Source organism: Pan troglodytes, chromosome 1 (assembly GCF_028858775.2).
Source record: "Pan troglodytes isolate AG18354 chromosome 1, NHGRI_mPanTro3-v2.0_pri, whole genome shotgun sequence".
NCBI classification, from domain to species: Eukaryota; Metazoa; Chordata; class Mammalia; order Primates; family Hominidae; genus Pan; species Pan troglodytes.
This window is the reverse complement of record NC_072398.2, coordinates 21,841,840-21,864,457: the sequence shown is the minus strand read 5'-3', so window position 1 is coordinate 21,864,457 and position 22,618 is coordinate 21,841,840. Positions and strand designations below refer to the sequence as shown.

At 44.7% G+C, this 22,618-nt stretch overlaps 1 pseudogene; it reads left to right on the top strand.

Moving 5' to 3' along the window:
- The first annotated feature begins 3,901 nt into the window (after positions 1-3,901).
- On the top strand, positions 3,902-4,356 carry LOC100611142 (small ribosomal subunit protein uS13-like; annotated as a pseudogene).
- The last annotated feature ends 18,262 nt before the right edge of the window (positions 4,357-22,618 follow it).

Genomic DNA, 22,618 nt, shown 5'->3' with positions numbered 1-22,618 from the left:
ATAAAGTATGTATATATGAAAATGTAATGGGAATGTTTATCATGTTATATATATTCCTCCACTTTATATATAATATAAATATTGAGATATAAACATTATGAATATAAATTATATATGTAAATATAAATTATAATTATAGGCTGGGCATGGTTGCTCACGCCTGTAATCCCAGCATTTTGGGAGGCTGAGGCAGGCAGATCACTTGAGGTCAGGAGTTTGAGACCAGCCTGGGCAGCATGGTGAAACCCCATCTCTACCAAAAACACAAAAAATTAGCTGGGTGTGGGGGCAAGAAACTGTAGTCCCAGCTACTCAGGAGGCTGAGGCAGAAGGATTGCCTGAACCCCAGAGGTGGAGGTTACAGTGAACAGAGGTCCTGCCAGTGCACTCCAGCCTGGGTGACGGAGCGAGACTCCATCTCAAAAATAAATAAATAAATAAACAAATAAAATTATAATTATACATATTATATTTATATTATATAATATAATACATAATATAATTATATGTAATGTAATATAGAATTATATTATATATTATAATTATGTTAATGTTATAATATAAATATAAATTATAAACATTTATATAATATCATATATAATATTTATATTATCACTATAAATATATTTATATTTATGTTATATAATATATACTATAATATAAGGATTCATATAATATATAACATATATTATAAATATTCATATTATATACTATAACATAAATACGTATATTTATCCCCAGTACTAAATATAAGACAGTGAACTCTATTTTTCAGCAGGAAGCATTTCTCAAAGTGTCACATAGAACACTTATTCCTCCATTTGTTAATATCTGCTATACACATAATATAAAAAGATATTTTCTTGATCAGATAAGTTTGGGAAATGCTGAGCTAAAGTCAAACATGTTTCTTTATTGCATGAATTTTCAGAGCTTTTAACACAGCAGAGTGCAAACATGCATTTCCCAACCCCTGTGTGACCACAGGACTCCCTTTTAAAGCACATTTCTCAGGATTAGTGTTTTAAGGAGCACGGACCCAGAAAGCTTAGAACTTCCTATCATGTTCCTTCTTCTTCCACCTACTTCATTATTGAAGAAACAGCTCAGAGTTGGTGGGAGGAAAAGAAGAATGTATTTCAGACACACAAAAGCAAAATTTGGAAAAGAAATAACAGAATGGGACCTTGGAAGTGATTTTCCTTTGTGGATGTGTTTATCTGTAAGGACATGTTTGAGGGTATGAGGTTCACAGACAAATGCCACGATTCGCACCCGAGAGAACTGAGGATAGAGCCATGCTGAATTCTAAGGGGGCAATCTTGTCTTGAGAAATATTGCTTCATAAGTGGGTCTACCCCTGCTTAAGTAAAATATCCAATTAATTTACTAGAACGCTGCATTGTCTGACTACAAGCAATTAATTTAATGTTACTCAATATCATTTCATTATTTGCCTTCCAAAAAAGTTCTATATAACACATTTTCTAAATGATGCAAACAAGGATAAATGAGAAAATAAGGTAACACAAGAGGCATCGTTGAAGATGATGAGCATGTTCTTACTGGAACAAAGCTTGGGTTGACACAGGAAATCTCCATAAGAAATCCCGTTTTTGCCCCATGACTTTCCCAACTGACCTAAAGTCTGGTCAATTCCAAGTGGAGTCTGCGCAGAATCTGAATTCATCCACAGATTAAGAATGAAAACATGCCTCTTCCATTAAACCAACAAGTGTGAATGCCAAACTGCAATTTGACATATGCAGAAATTGAGGGAAACTGGAAGTAAAAAAAGAAACCTGAAATGGGTGATGTCTCCTAATAAACACCTTATTCACCGCCAGCTCTGCAAACTTGCTTTGTGCCAAAACCCATCCACGAGACTCCACAATACTCCTGACCCTGGTAGCTGTCATTTTTGGGATACGCTAAGCGTCTAGGAAAGTCTGGGAAATACCAGAGTTCAGAAGCACCTTCTTTCTGTGAAGGAGCCTAAAGGATATTCCAAGGCAACTTTCTAAATTTTTGGTTGAAATTTTCTTCATGCTTCTGTTTGGTGAGCTGCTCAGCTGACTCCCATGCCTGAGCTTCACAGTGCCAGCTCCCGCTGACCCTTGAGAGGGAAATGGAACCTGAGATTGTCAAAGCTGGAGGGGACCTGAATGATCATCCCCTCTAGCCCAACCTCCTCTGTTTACAGATCTGAAGGCAGGGAGCCTGAAACCCACCCAGCATCCTGGGAGTAAATGTGCTTTCCTCCCTTCTTCTATTTCTGTGCGATTTTCCCATGGCATCCGGCCAGAGCATCTACACCAGTAATGTCTAGAGGATTTATGAGGCCAAGCGATCCTTTGGGTTTCTACGCAGACCTAAACAGGAAACCCACACAAGGAAATGCCCTTTCTGTTTGCAGGCCAAATTCCCAGGATGCCTTCGCCAGAGTGCCCTGGCTGGAACAAAACAAAGGCCTGGCACAATAAATGCCCTTAGCTCCAAAGGCAGAGGTGCCCTCCCCACCTCTCCCCACCTCTCCCCATCCCCTCCCTAGTCCAGGAGGCCCTCTATTAGTTTAATGAGAACGAAACTTCCTTCTCTCAGAACTCAGCTTCACTTAATCCAACTGGTTGAGATGCTGGAGGGGGTCCCCCTGGATCTCCAGGTGGATTTCAGGGTATTACTTCTCCTTACCTGTGCAAAGTCAACCTGGGCAAGTCCTCCAGGTTAATTAACCAGACACCCTACTCACACCCCTCTTATTCTTTCTCCATGTTTAGCCCCTAGAAGATGCCTTAGAGATGAAAAAAAAAACACACGCATTTCCTAATGAAGAGGCAGCCAGATGCAGCCTCTGAGCCCTGACTGCACAGTGTGACAGTCACTCAACCCAACACAGCTCTCTTGCCTTTGCTGCAACCTCAACACCCTGCGTCCTGCCAAATCTCCTCTTCCCATTTCATCAGTCCATCTACGCTGGTGTCCAGCCATTCCAGCCCACCATGGCATTTAAAAATCTTTCCAGCTCTCTGTGGAAGATCTGAGACTTAAGAAAGAGACTGTTGCTCAGGGCTGGACAGGAAGGAAGTATGCATTCCTGGCTCCCAGAACAGAACAGCAATGTGGGTGACCCTTCATCCCCTCCCCAAGGCGTCCCCTTGGGCCGACACAAAAATAGATTCTGTCCTCCTTGGTTCGTCTCCACCTCCCTCGGGAAAGAAGACACAGGCTTCTAGTGAGTCAACAGTATTATCGGGACTTGACTGTCTTTCAGGAATGACCAGATGTTGGGAAGAGGATAATGTGTCATTTCCTTTAACAAATAGTCTGGGCATCTGTGCATTTCCTTTTGAGCCAGCTCTTCAGGAGACTGTGCCGCAGTGACAGGGAAGGACGAATCACCCTGGCTTCTACTCTCACGGGTACTAGGGGGCTCCTCGAACCCTTTGGATTCCAGCCCTCCATTAAGAAAATATTTCTGTCCTTTGTATGCATGAGTGACACCACGAGAAGACAGCATAGGGAGTGGTTACAAGCAAAGAATTTAGAGACAAAATAAATGCTCTAAGGGAAAAAGACAAGTAGCCAAGGAACGCTGGGAGAGGGCTTGGAGGAAGCAAATTGTTCATCCATTCCCCCAAATCAGTGGTTCTCAGTAGAAAACCAACATGAGTAACATTTGCCTGGGAACTTGTCTACCACCCCAGCTCTACTGAAACTCCAGGGGTGAAGCCCAGCAATCTCCTTTGACAAGCCTTCCAGGAGATTCTGATGTGAGCTCAAGATTGAGAACTACTGATCCAGATAGATCTTAGCTGGTCCTAGGGCTTCCCAGAAAGCATTTTAAAAAACGCAGAGATTCTCCTCCACAGGAGGCCTACATGCTGCCGCCTCTGTGGCCACCATGTCTCTAGTGATCCCTGAAGAGTTCCAGCATATTTTGCGAGTACTCAACACCAGCATCAGTGGGCGGTGGAAAAAAAGCCTTTGCCATCACTGCCATTTAGGCTGTGTGTCGAAGATATGCTCATGCGGTGTTGAGGAAAGCAGACTTTGACCACACCAAGAGGGCAGGAGAACTCACTGAGGATGAGGCGGAACGTGTGATCACCATTATGCGGGATCCATGCCAGTACAAGATCCCGGACTGGTTCTTGAACAGACAGAAGGATGTAAAGTTTGGAAAATACAGCCAGATCCCAGCCAATGGACAACAAGTTCTGTGACGACCTGGAGCGATTGAAGAAGTTTCAGGCCCATAGAGGGCTGCGCCACCTCTGGGGCCTTCATATCTGAGGCCAGCACAGCAAGACCACTGGCTGCCATGGCTGTACTATGGGTGTGTCCAAGAAGGAATAAGTCTGTAGGCCTTGTCTGTTAATAAATAGTTTATATACAAAAAAAAAAAAAAAAAAATGCAGAGATAGTGTGGGATGATTACCTGAGAAAATGCTTTAGCTCCCTTGCAGGGGTGGAAGGAAGGGACAGGACTTGTAAATGAGGCTATTCTGGCAAGAGGAATATCCTACAAATAGAAATGAACTGACAGCAAATAAAACAATCCAAGATGCATCTTATCTCTCTGCTCATACTGCATTAATTTGCAGCACTTCTAGAATATGGCTCAATGACGTAAGAGTATATTCACAGCATATTTTTCAGTTTAAATAAAATGCTCAATGTGGGCCCAATTATGTAAAACGTACGTGCATATCAGTCCATATTTAGAAAAAATATTAGAAGATTATATATCAAAATGTGATCATCTCTGGGTGGTGGAATACGAATAACCTTTACTTCATCCTTTATGATGTTTTGTTTTTTCCCCAATGTTTCCATAATAAATAGGTATTTTTTAATAACAAAACAACTGTAATAAAGTGACAAGCTTGTTGGGTCAAAATAGTCATTTAAAAAAATCTATATAGCCCTCTCCAGAGGCTACCTCTCCAAGAATTTATGTCACACTGATAATTAGCACCACCTGTTACACTTGTGCTAAAATGGGCACAAAGAACGTTGGATTCAGAACTTATAAAGAGATTGTTAAACTCATCAGCTCCAGTTGAAACCAGCACAGCAGGGAGAGCTGCAGAAAAATGTCAGTCAGAGCCCACCCTGGGGCTCCGGGGCCCCGCTGGGGCTGGCCCAGGGCCCTCGTGTGCTTCCAGCATGTGAATCTGAGTTGCTGGGTGTCCTCAGCAGCCTGCAGGGATCCACTGTCCTTCTGCACAGCTTTGTTCGGGAGCCCCAGCACCCTCTCAGTTTTTACACCCTGATTTCCTACCAGGGAGAGGCCCTGGGCAAAAACAAAACAAAATGAAAACACTGAAAGGGCTCTCAAAGCCTAGAAAGGAAGAAAGGACAATGGAACGTGATGTAAGGGTCGCTAAACAGCCAGTGACTCAGCGCTTCTGCACCATCAACACCAGCTGCAGCCTGCAGCGGTGGCCGTGGCAGCTCACAGAACACACACACACACACACACACACACACACACAGTACAAACATTACACTGCCTGGAGAATGACAAAAATTCAGACTCTTAGACTGTGCTATAGCCAAGAAGACACAGAATCAAAGACTTCTGGAGCTTCAAGGAGCCTGGAAGAATATATAAGTATGTTAGATCTTAATCCAGTTTTCCATTAATATCTTTTATCAAGATCCCTAAGGAGGGCTGGGCATGGTGGCTGATGCCTGTAATCCCAGCACTTTGGGAGCCCAAGGTGGGAGGATCATTTGATGCCAGGAGTTTGAGATCAGCCTGGACAACATAGTGAGACCCCATCTCTACAAAAAACTAAAAATTAAAAATTAAAAAAAAAATCCCTGAGGAGCTGGACTTGTCACTGGGGTCAGATTCTCCAAACTGGACCCACTGTCTGCCTGCAAGCATGGATATAACTCATTCTAATTTCTTGTGAAACATCACACGATGAAATTTGGTTAGTGTGGTAGATTCTAGCGTGGGCTTCTGGAGGAGACTTTAGGGGAAAATTCTCACCCTTCATGAGTCATGTGAGGGGCTGGCAGAAGATTCTGCACAAATCACAAATGGGAGTGGGGGTCGGGCATGGTGGCTCACACCTATAATCCCAACACTTTGGGAGGCTGAGATGAGCAGATCACTTGAGTCCAGGAGTTCAAGACCAGCCTGGACAACATGGCAAAACCCTGTCTCTACAAAAAATACAAAAACTAGCTGAGTGTGGTGGTGCAGGCCTATAGTTCCAGCTACTCAAGAGGCTGAGGCAGGAGGATCACCTAAACCTGGGGTGGTCAAGGCTGCAGTGAGCAGTAACTGTGCCACTGAATTCCAGCCTGAGCAACAGGAGTGAGACCCTGTTTCAAAACGAAACCAAACAACAACAATGACAACAAAAACCAAGTAGGAGTAGGAATCTGTCCCACAAAGTTTTGACATGGGCAATAACTCTGTCTGCAAATGTATCACCTTATTAAAAGATATATTTTTAAATTCAGCCTTTACCTCAATCCAAGTCTGTTGAAGCAACTCCTCCCACAGAATGAGCTGGGCTCACCCACTCTTCCCAGATTGCTGTGCTCCCACTGGGCCCACAGCAAGGAACCCTGCAGATTAGGTTGGTCTTAGGAGGCCTGACGCTCACCATTAACCACCAAATCCATTTGTTGGACCAGCACTGCTCATGGGACGTGATCAAAAAGCAACTTTATTTTTGTTACCCACTGCTCCTTCAAAATTTATTCCATGAGGAAAGCTCTTTCCTGCCATTAGATAAAAATTATGAGGACTCCAGAATTTTTCTGCTCGCTCTAAGGTATAAGATCATTCTATGGGCATTTTAAATCACAAAATACAGTCTCATTCGAGCAATTGTCTGAGTCTGGCATGGTGGAGCACACCTATAATCTCAGCGATTTGGGAGGCTGAGGAGAGAGGATCACTAGAGACCAGGAGTTCAAGACTAGCCTGGGTAACAAAGTGAGACCCCTTTTCTAAAAAAAAAGTTTAAAAACAGCAGGGCATGGTGGTGCACGCCTGTAGTCCCAGCTGAGGCGGGAGGATTGCTTGAGCCCAGGAGTTCAAGGTTGCAGTGAGCTATGATCATGCCAGTGCACTCCAGCCTGGGTAACAGAGCGAGAAAAAGGAAAGGGAAGTGAAGGGGAGGGGAGAGGACGGGAGGGGAGTGGGGAAAGAGAGAGAGGAGAGAGGGGGAAAGAGAGAGAGGAGAGAGGAGAGACAGAGACAGAGAGAGAGAGAGAGAGAGACAGAGAGAGAGAAAAAGAAAGGCTTTAGCTGCCATCTTGCATCACCACGTGTGTGCACCTAGTCTCAGCTGGTCCACCCAAGAGCCCCTGAGCACCAAGCCTAGTCCCCCGCGTGGCCCCTTATCCACTCTGACAAGATGAAAGAAACAATCATGAACCAGGAAAAACTCCAAAGAACAATGATCCACTTTAACAACCCTGAAGTTCAGGTATCTCTGGCAGTGAACACTTTCACCATTACAGGCCATGGTGAGACAAAGCAGCTGACAGAGATGCTACGCAGCGTCTTAAACCAGCTTGCTGCAGTCAGTCTGACTAGTTTAAGGAGACTGGCTGAAGCTCTGCCCAAACAATCGTGGATGGAAAAGCACCACTTGCTAGTGGAGAGGATGATGACGATGATGAAGTTCCAGGTATCGTGGAGAATTTTGATGAGGCTTCCAAGAATGAGGCAAACTGAATTGAATCAACTTCTGAAGATAAAACTTGAAGAAGTTACCGGTAGCTGCCATTTTATATTATGACGGCTTTTCAAGAATTTTTTGTTTATGAATCTGATAAAATCTAGATCTCTAATATTTTTAAGCCCAAGCCCCTTGGACACTGCAGCTCTTTTCAGTTTGTGCTTATACACAGTTCATTCTTTACAGTTAATTAGGCCGAAGAAGCCTGGGAATAAAGTTTGAAACAAAGGTTAATAAAGTTCTTTGCCTAGAGGAAAAAAAACAAGAAAGGAAGGAAGGCTAGATTAGGGGCTAGGTGTGGTAGCTTATGCCTGCAATCTCAGCACTTTGGGAGGCTGAGGTGGGAGGATCACTTGAGCCCAGGAGCTTGAGACCAGCCTGGGCAACATGGCAAAACCCCATCTCTACTAAAAATACAAAATATTAACTGGGCATGGTGGTGAGCACCTGTAGTCCCAACTACTCGGGAGGCTGAGGTGGGAGAATCACTTAAGCCCAGGAGGTCGAGGCTGCAAATGACCCATGATTGCACCACTGCATGCCAATGGAGGTGACAGAGCAAGAACCTGTCAAAAAAAAAAAAAAAAAAAGGAAAAGAAAAGAAATTCAATGTCTGGGCCAAGAATCCAGAATATTAACACTTTAATATTCATTTAAAGAAGAGGCTTTCCAGCACTTCACATGCCCATCCTGTAGGAAAGAGCAGAGCTCAGGAGACACAGTTCTTACCAGGCTCTCCCTGTTACAATTGTCCCGTCCATCTCAGCTCCCCAGGCTTGGATTGAATTTAGAATGTCTCCCAGCCTGCTCTCTCTGCCATGAGGCTTCCATCTGTTGGTCCCAGCTCTCTGTGGAAGTGTAATTCTTTCCTAAATGCAGCTCTGTTTTCTCCTTCACCTACCTCCTCTGCCAAGGCTGCTTTCACAGGAGTTCCCCAAATGCAGATCCCAGAGTATTTACACATCGAAATAAGCAAATGCTACAAGTTAGAGTTTTCTCCTCTCCCTTCCCCAGCCAACTCTGGTTACTAACATTTACCAGCATAGCACTGCATGCAGTTATAAATGTAGTAAATCATACTGCTATATATTTCTATATCCAGATCCTTCATATGGCATGGCTGGAAGATAAGGTTCCCAGTCAGAGCCACGATAGAAAGAGGGTGGATGGGTGGAGGCTTCGTTTCACCTAGGAATTTCCCCACGGGTAGTCAGCAAAAGTATGCTGAAGGAAAAGACAACAGACTTCCCAGGGCCTGGAGGAAGCACCTGTTTTCTAGGAAAAGTAATTTTCTTTTTTCTTTTTCTTTTTTAAAATTTTTTTTAGTAGAGATGGGGTTTCACCATTTTGGCCAGGCTGGTCTCAAACTCCTGACCTCAGGTGATCTGCCCGCTTCAGCCTCCTGAACTGCTGGGATTATAGGTATGAGCCACTGCAACTGGCCTCAGGAAAAGTAATTTTCTTTCTTTATTTTTTTTTTGAGACGGAGTTTGCTCTTGTTGCCCAGGCTGGAGTGCAGTGGCACAGTCTTGGCTCACTGCAACCTCTGCATCCCAGGTTCAAACAATTCTCCTGCCTCATCCTCCCAAGTAGCTGGGATTACAGGTGCCCGCCACCACGCCCAGCTAATTTTTCTATTTTTAGTAGAGATGGGGTTTCACTATATTGGCCAGGCTGGTCGCGAACTCCTGACCTCAGGAGATCCACCCACCTTGGCCTCCCAAAGTGCTGGGATTATAGGTGTGAGCCACCGTGACCGGCCAGTAAAAGTAATTTTCTAACAGGTGAAGGAGATGAGTGGGTCTGTGTTCCTCAGAATGGGGACACAGGCTGGGTGGCTAGAGAGTGGCCCACTGAGGCAGGGCTGCCCCCAATAGGCAGTCTAGGTCCTTGCTCATCTGGCTGGCAACTCTCCCTGCAGTAGTGGGGATGTACCCAGACTAGGAGGATTGGTGAGAGCCCCAGACTCGGGATGTGGAGGGCTGGTTTCTGACTGTGACAGTTATGATGGTCCCCGGAGAGGGTAGGGGAAGAGGGAGAAGGCTGTGAGTTAACAGTGAAACACCCTGTAGCAATGGCCCAATGAATGAGGGATTGGCAGTGCCAAGTTCCTAAAGGAGCATTAACTGTGCTGGGGGCACGGATGCAGGCTCCCACAGAGGTGGAATGAACTGCCCTGGCAAGTCTAGGACCCGTGGAGCCCCAATGAGACTCCATCACCTTAATTCCAAAAACAGGAAAATGTTTGTAAATCAAATCCGCTCTGTTTTCTCTATTTCTCCAAATTTGTTTTCTTCTTGGACTCATTATCTTTATGGAAACTAGGTCGAATTGGATTCTTTTCTATTTCTATCAGCCATGTATAGCCCCATTAGCTTTCTAATACTGTTAGAGAGTCTTTCAATTATGTTAAAAATGGAGCCAAATTTGCCATTCTTAAAAACGTTTAAGCTTCCATGCAAGTTCCCTTGACCTGGTTTTCTTTTGTCCCCTTGGGACACAGAATTCCTGTTAATGATACCTTATGACACTGCAGAAGACAGGAAGACATTGATGTCAAAGGGCAGCTGACCCTTGAAACCAACAGACTGGAGAAGAGCCATTTTTCCCTTTCCCAGGTCACAAATGATGTGGGAGAGAAGTTGCCAAACACTGCCCTTGCGTGTTTTTTAAACATCAATTTAGGAAAGTATAGACACAAGGAAGAGAAAATTCAATACTAATTCAAAGAAATGTATTTAATTTGAATGTTGGATAAACAATAGCTATGTCATGAGGTAATAATAAATTATATATTTCGACATCCAAATTTCGAAAACTTAGCCAGGTGTGAGGATGTGTGCCCATTGTCCCAGCTACTCCAAGGCTGAGGTGGGAGGATCGCTTGAGCCCAGGAGTTTGAGGCTGCAGTAAGCTGTGATCACACCACTGCACTCCAGCCTGAGTGACAGAGCAAGACTCTGTTGAAAGAAGGAAACAGAGAGCGAGAGAAGGAGGAGAAAGAAAAGAAAGAAAAGAAAGGAAGAAAGAAAGAGAAGAAAGAAAAGAAAGAAAAGAAAGAAAAGAAAGAAAGAAAGAGAAAGAGGAGGGGAGGGGAGGGGGGAGGGGGGAGGGGAGAAAAAGAGAAGCCAAAAGCTGTGCTAAGGAGTCTCAGAACAACACCCCCAACCCATCCAAGCATTCTTAGGCTTAAATGATAATTATCCCAGATCTGGAGGTAACAGGGCAACCTGAAACCAATGCTCCTGTTTATAACATTCACCCCCAATCTGACTTGCCACAGTCTTAGGACTAAGGTCCTAGACCCAAATCTACGGTGTTGGGGTTGACAAAGACCATCTGATGGTTCTATTAAACCAACTTAGACCTTTCTGATCTTATTTAAAATGGGGGACGAGACCGTGCCTCTACCCCTAAATCGTTATGTCTATTACTGTGCTACCATCTAATGGCGAAGTGTGTTAAAACACAAATGAAACCTAGTCCAAGGAACCCTGACTACCGTTAATTTTTTTTTTCCTATGGCCAATAGTTATATCTCTCTATCTCTCCAGATAAGGCACCAAATTTTCTCCATCATTCATAAAAAATGCCCCCAGATTAAGATTTCTGGTAGGGAAAAAGTAATAAAGTATAATTTACGCAGAAAAAAATTATGTAACATTAGGGAGGACAGAGGGATTTTTCTAAAACACTCTCAAAGTGTACAACATAAGACAAAACATTATTTTAAGATAGATATTGTTTAACTTTCTCATATATGAGAAGTTACTAATGGCAGAAATATTAACGCAGTATAGTTTGTGCAGAATGTATTACCGTCTTACAGAGAGGATAAAAATGAAGCCATCAACCTCTACAGAGACTATTCACCACCCTAAAAATAAAGTCTCATAGCAAAAATAAAGTTTGACTGTTACGTGATAAAAAAGATAGCAGATTACCAACATTTTTCCCTCTGCTCCTGCTGGCTAAGATTTCAGATTCCTATTACAACTTATTTGGGAATTTTCCTCCCAGGGCTAAATGTTAGAAGTGGGGATCATTTTGGGAAATGTAGTAGGCAATGAAAACAAAGAATTCTCCTCCCCACCCCTAAGCTCTTCCTTTTCTCTAAAAGGCCACAGGACATATATATCGGGGATTTTCTACTTCCTGAGCAGTTGCATTAATGTCACCAATAACTCAAACTTTAAATCACATCAGGAGACAGCCAGGTCCCCAAGAACTCCTGGGACACAGCCAGCTGCTCCACAGTGCATCGAGGCCTGCTGCAGAGCCCCCAGAGAGTGGTCCTGTATGGGCTGGGAGGGTGACATGGACAGGTGACAACCAGACACTCAATCAGTTGGTAGGGCACAGCTGCCATGGGAACAGAGAGTGAGATGGGTAGGCAGAATTAGGACACCCCAAAACATGGCTTCGAACACCAGTTGTGCTGTGAAATTTTGAGACACGTATTAGTACACTTAAAAAAAATCTAGAGATGCAAATTTCAAGTTGATTTCCAACCAGGGCGTGGACAGGGTCACTATAAGAGCAGAGAATATAGCTTCTGGGTTGGGATACACACTGATGTGCCCCTTCCCAAACAGTGCCTCTCTTTCCCACAACTATTGGAGCACAGAGTAATGGAAATCGTGTACTGCTAAGTTATAAGCATATGTAAAAACACAAAACTGGGCCGGGCACAGTGGCTGGTGCCTGTAATTTCAGCACTTTGGGAGGCTGAGGTGGGAGGATTGCTTGAGCCCAAGGGTTTGAGACCAGTCGCTACTGAGGCAGCTGAGGCAGGAGGATCCCTTGAGCCCAGGAATTCTAGGCTGCAGTGAGTTATGATCAAGCCACTGCACTCCAGCCTGGGTGACAGACAGCAAACTTGTCTTCGAAAAACAAACTAACAAAAAAAAAGCAACTCACAGAACTGTACAAAACACCACATCTGTTCCCCTCTTGACCTTTATTTTCACCCCAGCCCACAGGTAAGATACAACCACCAGTCCTGTCTCCTAAATCAGTGGTTCTTAAACTGTTGTTCCCAATCAGCAGCATCAGCGTCCCCTGGGAGCTTGTTAGAAATGCAAAGCCTGAGCCAGGTGCGGTGGCTCACACCTGTAATCCCAGCACTTTAGGAGGCCGAGGTGCATGCATCACCTAAGGTCAGGAGTTTGAGACCAGCCTGACCAACATGGTGAAACCCTGTCTCTACTAAAAATACAAAAATTAGCTGGGCGTGGTGGCACAGCTTGTAATCCCAGCTACTTGGGAGCTGAGGGAGGAGAATTGCTTGAACCTGGAAGGCAGGGGTTGCAGTGAGCCGAAGTCGTGCCACTACACTCCAGCCTGGGCAACAAGAGTGAAACTCCATCTCAAAAAAAAAAAAAAATAAATAAATAAGAAAAGAAAAAAGAAATGGAAAGCCTCAGGCCTCATCCCATTATTACTGAATCAGAAACTCTGGGGGTGGGTTCCACAAATTTGCATTTTAACAAGTTCTCTGGGTGATTCTGATACACACACGAGCTTGAGAACTGTTCCAAATGCAGATGCTGAAAGCGCATACAAGGATGCAGTTTGTTGGCTAAAAGATGTCAAACAAGGGTGTAACCAAGTCTAGCTAAAATGTGAAGCTCTGGAATCAACACCTTCCTCCTGTACCTTCAACTCCCTCAAATGTCATATGATGTGGCGTTTTGGTCCAGACCACCCCAGCAGCTTTAGTGGGGTCAGCCCACCTCAAGAGCCTGGTTATTTTCTCTGGGAACTGAAGCAAAGTTGTTGGAACAAAGCTAGTAATCCGAGGTAGAGTTAAATAGAGAAGTCCTTGGGGACCCTATATCTCCCTATTTTGTTTTCTAATCTTTAGGATCAGTGGTTCATTTCCTAATCCAGCAAGAATGGTTGGCAAGTCTGGGCTGTTAGGTGGGAGAAACACCGCCCTGGAACACCGAGATCTTGTTGTACACAAAGGAAACAGCGTGGTCCTGCTAACAGCTTGGGAACGGAGATAGCAACAGAACCACCAACAGAACCCCGTGAAAAGAGGACAAAAAGCCATTTATTGTATGGTTGTTCTTTTCTGATAAATATAAAAGTTACAGAAAAGTCTAAATAATACTGTAACTAAAACCTATATTCCCACCACCTTGATTAATAACTGTTAACACTGTGTCAAATTAAACAGCAGTTTTGCAAAGCTGTGAAAAACTGCATCTGGCAGTGAGCTGGGAAACAAAGAGGAAAACAGCTAGAATAGGGAGAAATGAGCTAAGTATTTCTGAAATAATTTTTTAACAAAGAATGTCCCCGTTCTTTTATCAGAAAACATTTCAAATATGAAGTTTCCACAGAGCCACTAATAATAGTTTGTAAATTTGCATAGCTGGAGGCTGGAGAGTTGAAATTTACAAGTAATGAAGAGCAGAAAAATAGCTGTAGAGGAAGCCAGCTCGTTTCCTTGGGGAAAACAGAATATGCTTTAGGACAACCCCCTACCCTCTGAAGAGAGCAGGAAAGAAATCAGGCTGGTTCAACAGAAATCCGGCTGCAGATCAAGAAAGTGTGAGGCTTTCCCATCGCTGTTTATGGAGTTGAGGCCAAATGCTGGAAGACCCACAAGAAAGAACTGTTACCCAGGGCATTCCCTCGCTGGCTGACCTTGGACTATCTGCTTGGTGTTACCCATCAAAGCAGAGGGGCAGTAAGAACATGCACTGAAGTAAGAATCATGAGCTATTAGTGCTTCTACCCAGGGTGGGGAAAACATGGAAGTGTGGAGGCTGGAGGGCTGCTTTCCAGAGGACAAGGTCACAGGGAGCTGAGCTGGCCAAGGAGCAGGCAGGAAGGGCTGTCATCTTTGCTCTGATTCAACCAGTTTTACAGTCACCATGGCAGCCCCTGTGGCAACATCCAGAACTTCTGAAATGATAACTCCTGCAGCTCTGAGGGTGTGTCTTCTGTTCTTTGACAAGTGCATTCCATTGCTGAAGGGGAACAAAATTTAAAATATTTATCCTGGCTGGGCGCGGTGGCTCACGCCTGTAATCCCAGCACTTTGGGAGGCCGAGGCAGGCGGATCACGAGGTCAGGAGATCGAGACCATCCTGGCTAACACAGTGAAACCCCATCTCTACTAAAAATACAAAAAATTAGCCGGGCGTGGTGGTGGGCGCCTGTTGTCCCAGCTACTCGGGAGGCTGAGGCAGGAGAATGGCATGAATCTGGGAGGCGGAGCTTGCAGTGAGCCAAGATTGTGCCACTGCACTCCGGCCTGGGCAAAAGAGCGAGACTCCGCCTCAAAAAAGAAAAGAAAAAAAAAAAAAATATATATATATATATATATATATATATATATATATATATATATTTATCCTTCCCTCTTAACCCTGCTGGAAAACCTCTTCCTTGCTTAGACAAACCCATTTCCCCTGCAGGCAGGACACACATGGAAAGGGACAGAGAAGTTTTTTTTGTTTGCTGTTTTTTGCTGTATAAGAGGGCTAGAGGAGGGGAAGTCTAGACTAGACATCCCCTGGGTATCTCTTGTTTGTGTGCATATTGGTAAATTTAATATATTCATTGGAGAATTTAATAAAGTGAAGCATAGAGTTCAGCTGGGCAGCCTCAGCTAAACTTCCCACATTCCCAAGCTCCAGGTGCAAAGCTGTGTTGTCTATCAACCAGCACCTGCCCTTTCAAAGAAATGCTATGTGTCATCACAGTCACAGGCTTTATGAGGACCAAGGGCACCAAGCCCCCAACTGATGTGCTTCCTCCCAGATCCTTTGGAACCCAATTGATGCAATGAGAGTCTGTTTGCCATAGCCAGAGGAAACTGTGGAGGATGGCTGCAGAAACATTCAGGCCCATTAAAAACCAATAACAAGAAATGGATTTTTCACCTGGTTTCCTATGTAAAAAAAAAAAAAAAAAAAAATTGCAGGAAAAAGAGAATGTAAAATACTTGTATGTGTGGCTGTGTATGCATTGCTCTTACCTCTATTAGAAATTCATTCTTTCAGCATAAACATTTTTGACACTTACTATGTACAAAACTCTGTGCTAGATTCTGTTAACAAACATGAGTAAGGTGTAGTTCCTGGCTTCCAAGAGCTCATGATGTGGAGGAGAAAATCACACATATAAACTAAAAAATCGTATTATAAGTTCTATAATTAAGGCTCATTCATCTGGTCAACAAAGATTTATTGTACACAATGTGCCAGCCTCAAGTATGAACAAATAATTTTGAAAGCACAGAGGCCAAATATAACTACCATTCTCCTTTCAACCATGAAAGGTGTGATAAAAGAACTCCCATGAATATGCTCTTTAAGGAGGGGGTCCCTATCTTTTTGTACACCGGTCGTACCTGGTGTGTGCCTGGCAAACGTTCAATAAATACTGCTCGTTAAATAATGGATTTTTTGTCCTGTTATTCATTAAGCATTTTCAACCCCATCTTTCTTTGCCATCTACTCCCTAATTTCATAAGCACTTACGGAACATCTACACATATGCTGGGAGCAAGGGCTATAGAAACAAGAAGCTGTTCAGTGAGGGAAACAGGAGCGAAACTAAACTGAGCCTCAAAGAATGTGTAAGAATAAAACAAATTGTGGCCAGGTGCAGTGGCTCATGCCTGTAATCTCAGTACTCTGGGAGGCCAAGGCGGGAGGATTGCTTAAGCCCAAGAGTTCAAGGCTAGCCCGGACAACATAGGAAGACCCCGTCTCTACAAAAAAATTTTAAAAATAAAATAAAACAAGTTGTGTGTTTCTGAGGGATGACATTTCATGGAGGGAGGATGGTTTAAGAAAGACATAGAAGAGAGGTGCAGTGTGGGCATGTGGGGATCTCCAAACAGTTCAATGTCTTGAGCTTTGCATTTTCAAAAACTTGATCTTGTCAGATCTAACCTTGAGCTAACCAAACTTTTGAGGGAAAGTGTATCAACTAGAATGCCGATTCCTCAAGTCATTACTCTGTCGGTGGGCTAGGTGTTCATATGGGCATTGGAATCTGTGTATGTCCAAAAGGATGCTTGAGTGAGCATGACCTTGGGGCAAGTTGCAAAGCTAGTGATCTTGTCATCAACGTAGGATAGCCGGCTGCATCTGTCTTTATCACCATCTTCCCTCTCCCTCTCCCTCAGTCATAAACAAGCTTTCAGGATGCTGCATTCTTTTCCTAATTCCTCAGCTCACACACTCCTCACCCCATTGCAATCTGGATTCTACCCCACCTCTCCCCTGAAGCTGCCCCCACCTAGGTCATAAACGCTCTCTCTGTCGCTAAATACAGGATTCCCCTTAGTCCTTCTTTCTTGATGTGTCTGTAGCTTCTGACCCTACGATGAGCTCTCTTTCATCCATTTTGACGCTACCACTCCTTCCTGTTTTCCCTCTGATGTTACAGGCCCTCTTGCATCTTCCTTTTACTCTGCCAACCCTACAACTAGTAGTTTCCTCTACTGTTCTCTCTCTCGGTGAGATCATGACTTTAGTTGTCACCTATATAGTCTAAAGATTCCCAAATTACGACCGGTGGCTCTAATGGCTTTTTCAAGAAATTGAGGTAAAATACACACAACATGAAGTTTACCACCTGCTCTGGTTTGAATATTTGTGCCCTCCAAAATTCATGTCAGAATTTATTCCCCAGTATGGCAGTATTGAGAAGCGGGGCCTTTAAGAGGTGATTAGTCTCAGTTATCACTCCAGCTAGGTGGCAATGCCTTGTGATGCCAGGGCAAGGCTATTCAGGAGGCTATACGTGCTCTGAATCAGCATCCAATATATGGTGCTGTTTCTCCGAGGGCCAAGATTCAAGGGTCCAGGAATCAAGGGGTGGAAATAGAAACAGCACCACTTGCCCTTACCCCTAGTGACCCACTAGCAAAATTTTTGTTTCCTGTTCCTGCAATTTTATGCTCTGCTGGCCTAGAGGTCTTAGTTCTGGAGGGAGGAATGCTTCCATTAAGAAACACAACAATGATTCAATTGAACTGGAAGCTAAGACTACCACCCAGCCTCTTTGGGCTCTTTATGCTTCTGAGTCAATAGGCCAAGAAGGGAGTTACTGTGTTGGTTGGGGTGACTGATCCAGACTTCCAAAGGGGAAATTGGACCTCCATTCCACAATGGAGGTAAGGAAGAGTATGTCTGGAATATAGGAGGCCTCTTAGGGCATCTCTTAGTATTACCACACCCTGTGATTAAGGTCAACGGAAAACTACAACAGTGCAATCCAGGCAGGACTATGAATGACCCAGATCCTTCAGGTATGAAGGTTTGTGTCACTCCACCAGGTAACAAACCTCGACCAGCTGAAGTGCTTGCTGAAGGCAAATGGAATACAGAATGGGTAGTAGAAGAAGGTAGTGATCAATACCAGCTGTGACCACATGACCAGTTATGGAAATGAGGACTGTAACTGACATGAGTATATCCTCCTCATTTTGTTATATGTTTGTGTATATGTACACATGTTTTAAGCAAATATCTTCATTTTCTTTCTTCTCTTACTCCCTTATTATGTAACATAAGATGTATTCACTTTATATCAGTATTTAAGTTAATTTTACGTCATAGTGTTTACCTGGAGAACAGTAAACATCACTCAAGAGCTTCATCTCCTCTTCTGGGGAAGGCATTAGTATGAGATAAATATGTCATGTTAGAATTAGGATCTTGTTATTCTTTTTATTTGGGGATTAAGTATGGTTTAAGGAGATGCAATGCATATGGGTGCCACATTGACAAGGAGTGAATTTGTGATGGTAGTTTTATGTGTCAATTAGATGTGCAGATAGGTGATAAAACATTTCTGGATGTGTCTGCGAGGGTGTTTCTGGAAGAGATTAGCTCATCAGTAGACTGAGTAAAGAAGGTCTGTGCTCATCCATGTAGGTGGGCATCATCCCTTGAGGTCCTAAATAGAACAGAAGGGTGGAAGGAGGGCAAATTTGCTCTCTCTATTTGAGCTGTGATATCCATATTCTCCTACCCTCGGACATTGGCACTCCTGGTTTTCAGGCCTTTGGACTCAGATTGAACTACACCACCAGTTTCCTGGTTCTCCAGCTTGCAAACAGCAGACTGTGAGACTGATTAGCCTCCTCACATGAGGCAATTTCTATAATTACAAAAAAATACAGGGCTGGGCACAGTGGCTCACATCTGTAATACTGCATTTTGGGAGGCCAAGGTAGGTGGACTGCATGACCCCAGGAGTTCAAGACCAACCTGGACAACATGATGAAATTCCAACTCCACCAAAAAAAAAAAAAAAAAAAAAAAAAGTAGCTGGGCATGGTGGCACATGCCTGTAGTCCCAGCTACTCAGGAGGCTTAGGTTGGGGGATTGCTTGAGCCCAAGAGGTGGAGGTTGCAGTGAGTCAAGATCACACCACTGCACCACTGCACTTCAGCCTGGGTGACAGAGCAAGACCTTGTCTCAATAAATACACACACACGCACACACACAGACTATAAGTTCTGCTTCTTTGGGGAATCCTGACTAATACAACAGGTGAAGAAACACCTCAGGCAATAGAGGCAACAAGCAAAGATGCAGGTGTGTGATACAGAATGATGCATCAGAGAACTGCAGGTTATGCAAGGTGGCTGGAGCAGTTGAACTACAAGGCAAGGAGTGGTCAAGGACAAGGCCAGGTAATGTCTGCCAATAGACTCAGAGGACGGACACTATCGGGCAGTCCTGACCAGGAGACCAAAGTATGGATCTATTACACAAGACCAGATAGAGGTGACACATGGAAACCAGGAATCAAAATTAAGGAGGAAATGACTGATAACAGGTAAACGTATTATCCTTCCAGAGTATGTGCGATGGAATGTTTGTTGAAAACATGTTTGTTGAAAAAAAAATTAATCAAATATGTAATATACACTAAAATATGAGCATAAACCTAGATGAATACAGCTATGAAATTAAATTATGGCACTTCAGGTATGAGTCAGGTTGAGGGAGATATACGTGTCGTCAGTGTACTGAAGTTCCTGAAACTGGGAACCACTAGTTCTGCCTACTCTTTAATGAGCAAGAGGCCAGAAAGTAGAAGGAGTAGAAGCAGGAGGGGTGAGGAAGAAAAGAGACTGGGCAATTTACAAAAGAAAGAAGATTAATGGACTCACAGTTCCACATGGCTGGGGAGGCCTCACAATCATGAGGGAAGGTGAAAGGCAGGTCTCACATGGTGGCAAACAAGAGAAGAGAGCTTCTGTAGGGAAACTTCCCTTTATAAAACCATCAGATCTCGTGAGACTTATTCACTATGACGAGAATAGCACTGGAAAGATCCACCACCATGATTCACTTATCTTCCACTGGGTCTCTCCCACAACACGTGGGAATTATGGGAGCTACAATTCAAGATGAGATTTGGGTGGGGACACAGCCAAACCATATCACCAACATTAGGTGAGATGACTCTGGATTCTGATTTCCGCTCCTCATGGCAATGTGTCCCCTTACGCGCCCTTCAGCTTTCTGTGTTCCTCACTCGGTCCTTGTTCTCTATTCTTTCATCTGCCCCCAGCCTTCTGTTTGCTCTTTCCTCACTCAGAGAGCTGTATTTCCTTGGTAAATTCCAGTCTTTTTTTTTTTTTTTTAGACGGAGTCTCACTTTCACCCAGGCTAGAGTGCAGTGGTGCGAGCTCGGCTCACTGCAACCCGTGACTCCCGGGTTTAAGCTATTGTCTTGCCCCAGCCTCCCGAGTAGCTGGGATTACAGGCGCCCGGCTAATTTTTGTATTTTTAATAAAAAGGAGGTTTCACCATGTTGGCCAGGCTGGTCTCAAACTCCTGACCTCAAGTGATCTGCCCACCTCGGCCTCCCAAAGTGTTAGGATTACAGGCGTGAGCCACCGCGCCCAGCCGGTAAATCCCAGTCCTTTACCTACATCCTCCAGAGGTATTTTGAGCCTGTTGCCCCTGGCCTTTCAGAACCGGTCTCCCCCTCCCGGGCCATGCCCGTCTCTTTCTCATATTCTAACCCAGCTTTCCCACGTCTAAACCTATTTTTTGATTCCTGGTGAGGCATTCTCTGGGCTCCCCGCAACCTCCCCGGGACTTGACTGGGAAGGGCTCCCTTAGGCTCTCTGTCTCTTTGGTGCCTGGGCTGCAGCCACAGAGCAGGGAGAAAGGCCCCGGTGGCCCTGTCGGCTCCGCGCGGCGCCCTGCGAAAGGCCGGCCATGCGACACGGAAGCTCCTGCAGAACTGTCGCCGCCGAAAGGAAAGAGGCCCTCGCCGCAAAATGACTCAGTCAGTTCAGGCCTCGGCCCCAAGAGAAGTTCCCTGGTCATGTCACACCCTCCACTGAAGCAGTTCCAAAAGGCTGGGGAAAGAGCTGTTTTCTGGGAATTTGGAATGTGGGAAAAATTTCCCCAGGGAGTCAAAGTCGCCCGCGGCAGGAAGCGGGGTTCCGGCCACTGGACGGCTGGTTTTCCTGCTCTGCCACCTCCCGGGGGATGTGAGACCTGCAGGCCTTCTCCCGGGTGGAGGAGAGCAGCTGTTCATGCACCGAGGATGGATTCATTTACTGTGCACCTAGAACAGAGAGGACTAGACAACGTCCCCGACCATAATGAGGCTACACTCGGGACGGGAGGTGTCTGTAACGGGTCATTGTTATAAATGCGAAAGAGAGATGTGTGCAAGTCAGAATCCCGGGAATCCTCGGCCTCCAATCCATTATCAAGTCCTCTCAATTCCAAATCCAGCACGTCCCTTAGATCCATCCACTTCCCTTTCTCCAGGTCCAAACCACTCCTCTGTCTCCTCTCTGAATGCTTTCTCCTCCCTCAATCCATTCTCCACTTAGCAGCCTGCTTAAATCCATTTAGCTTAAATCCCCACCACAGTCCCAGCCCCGCCAGGTCCAGCAGGCCCTTCATCCAGAGCCCTTCTCCCCGACCCTCTCTCACATCAGCACCCAGGTCCTTCCGGACTCCAAACACCACAAGCTCTTCTCGCCTTCGGGACTTTGCTTCTTCACAGCTCCTTCTACCAAGCATACTCTTCCTTATCTCCCCCCTATTCATTTCATTCTATTGACCCTTGGATAGCGGCTCAGCATCAGTTCTTCAGGGAAAGCTTCCCTGACCTGCAGGTAACAGATCCTCCAGTCATCTATTCTAAAACTTCTCATGCTCTTCCCTCATAGCAAACATCACAGTTTAATTACATCTGTGTGCATTAGTTTAATTAATGTCTCCTTCCCCCGAAGCTGTAGATGCAATATCACTAGTACCTAGCATGGTACCTGACATATGGTAGATGCTGAATAAGTGTTTGTGGAATAAATTTGAAAGGACCTGTGGACTTCTTACAAGCAAGAGGGGAACAATCTGGTTTGCTGAGTGAGTGTAGAAGTAAAGTTTCCACCACAGAAGTAGAACAGGACCAGGATTTCCCAGCCACTTTTATGGGATGCTTTAACCACAGTGGCATCTCCTCTTGAGCCTTCCTGGACTGTATCACTGGAAGTCCAACTCTGTTCCATCCTTGGACCCTGGGGGCAAGGGGCTATCACTGCTAGAGGGAGGGGAAGCTAATGGCCCAGTGAGCTGAATGAAGCAGAGAATGGGGAAAGATAGTGGAGGGAGATCATTCAAATCAGAAGGCCATTGGATTGATGACCTCTGAAATCTTGACGCCCCCAGGTACTTTCTCCAGGTTCCTGAGCAGATGATGCTGTCTGTACAATGGGGAAGATCAGACACCTACTTGAGTGTCATATCCTGAGACTCAGCCTGGTTGGATTTGTTCATTCAGTAACCTTTACATTAAAGTTCCTGTCCTCTAAGAGGTTATACATGCTCTTGACCCCCAGAGGGCACCCTGGAGACTCTTCTAGCAGCCTGTTAAGCACCATTAC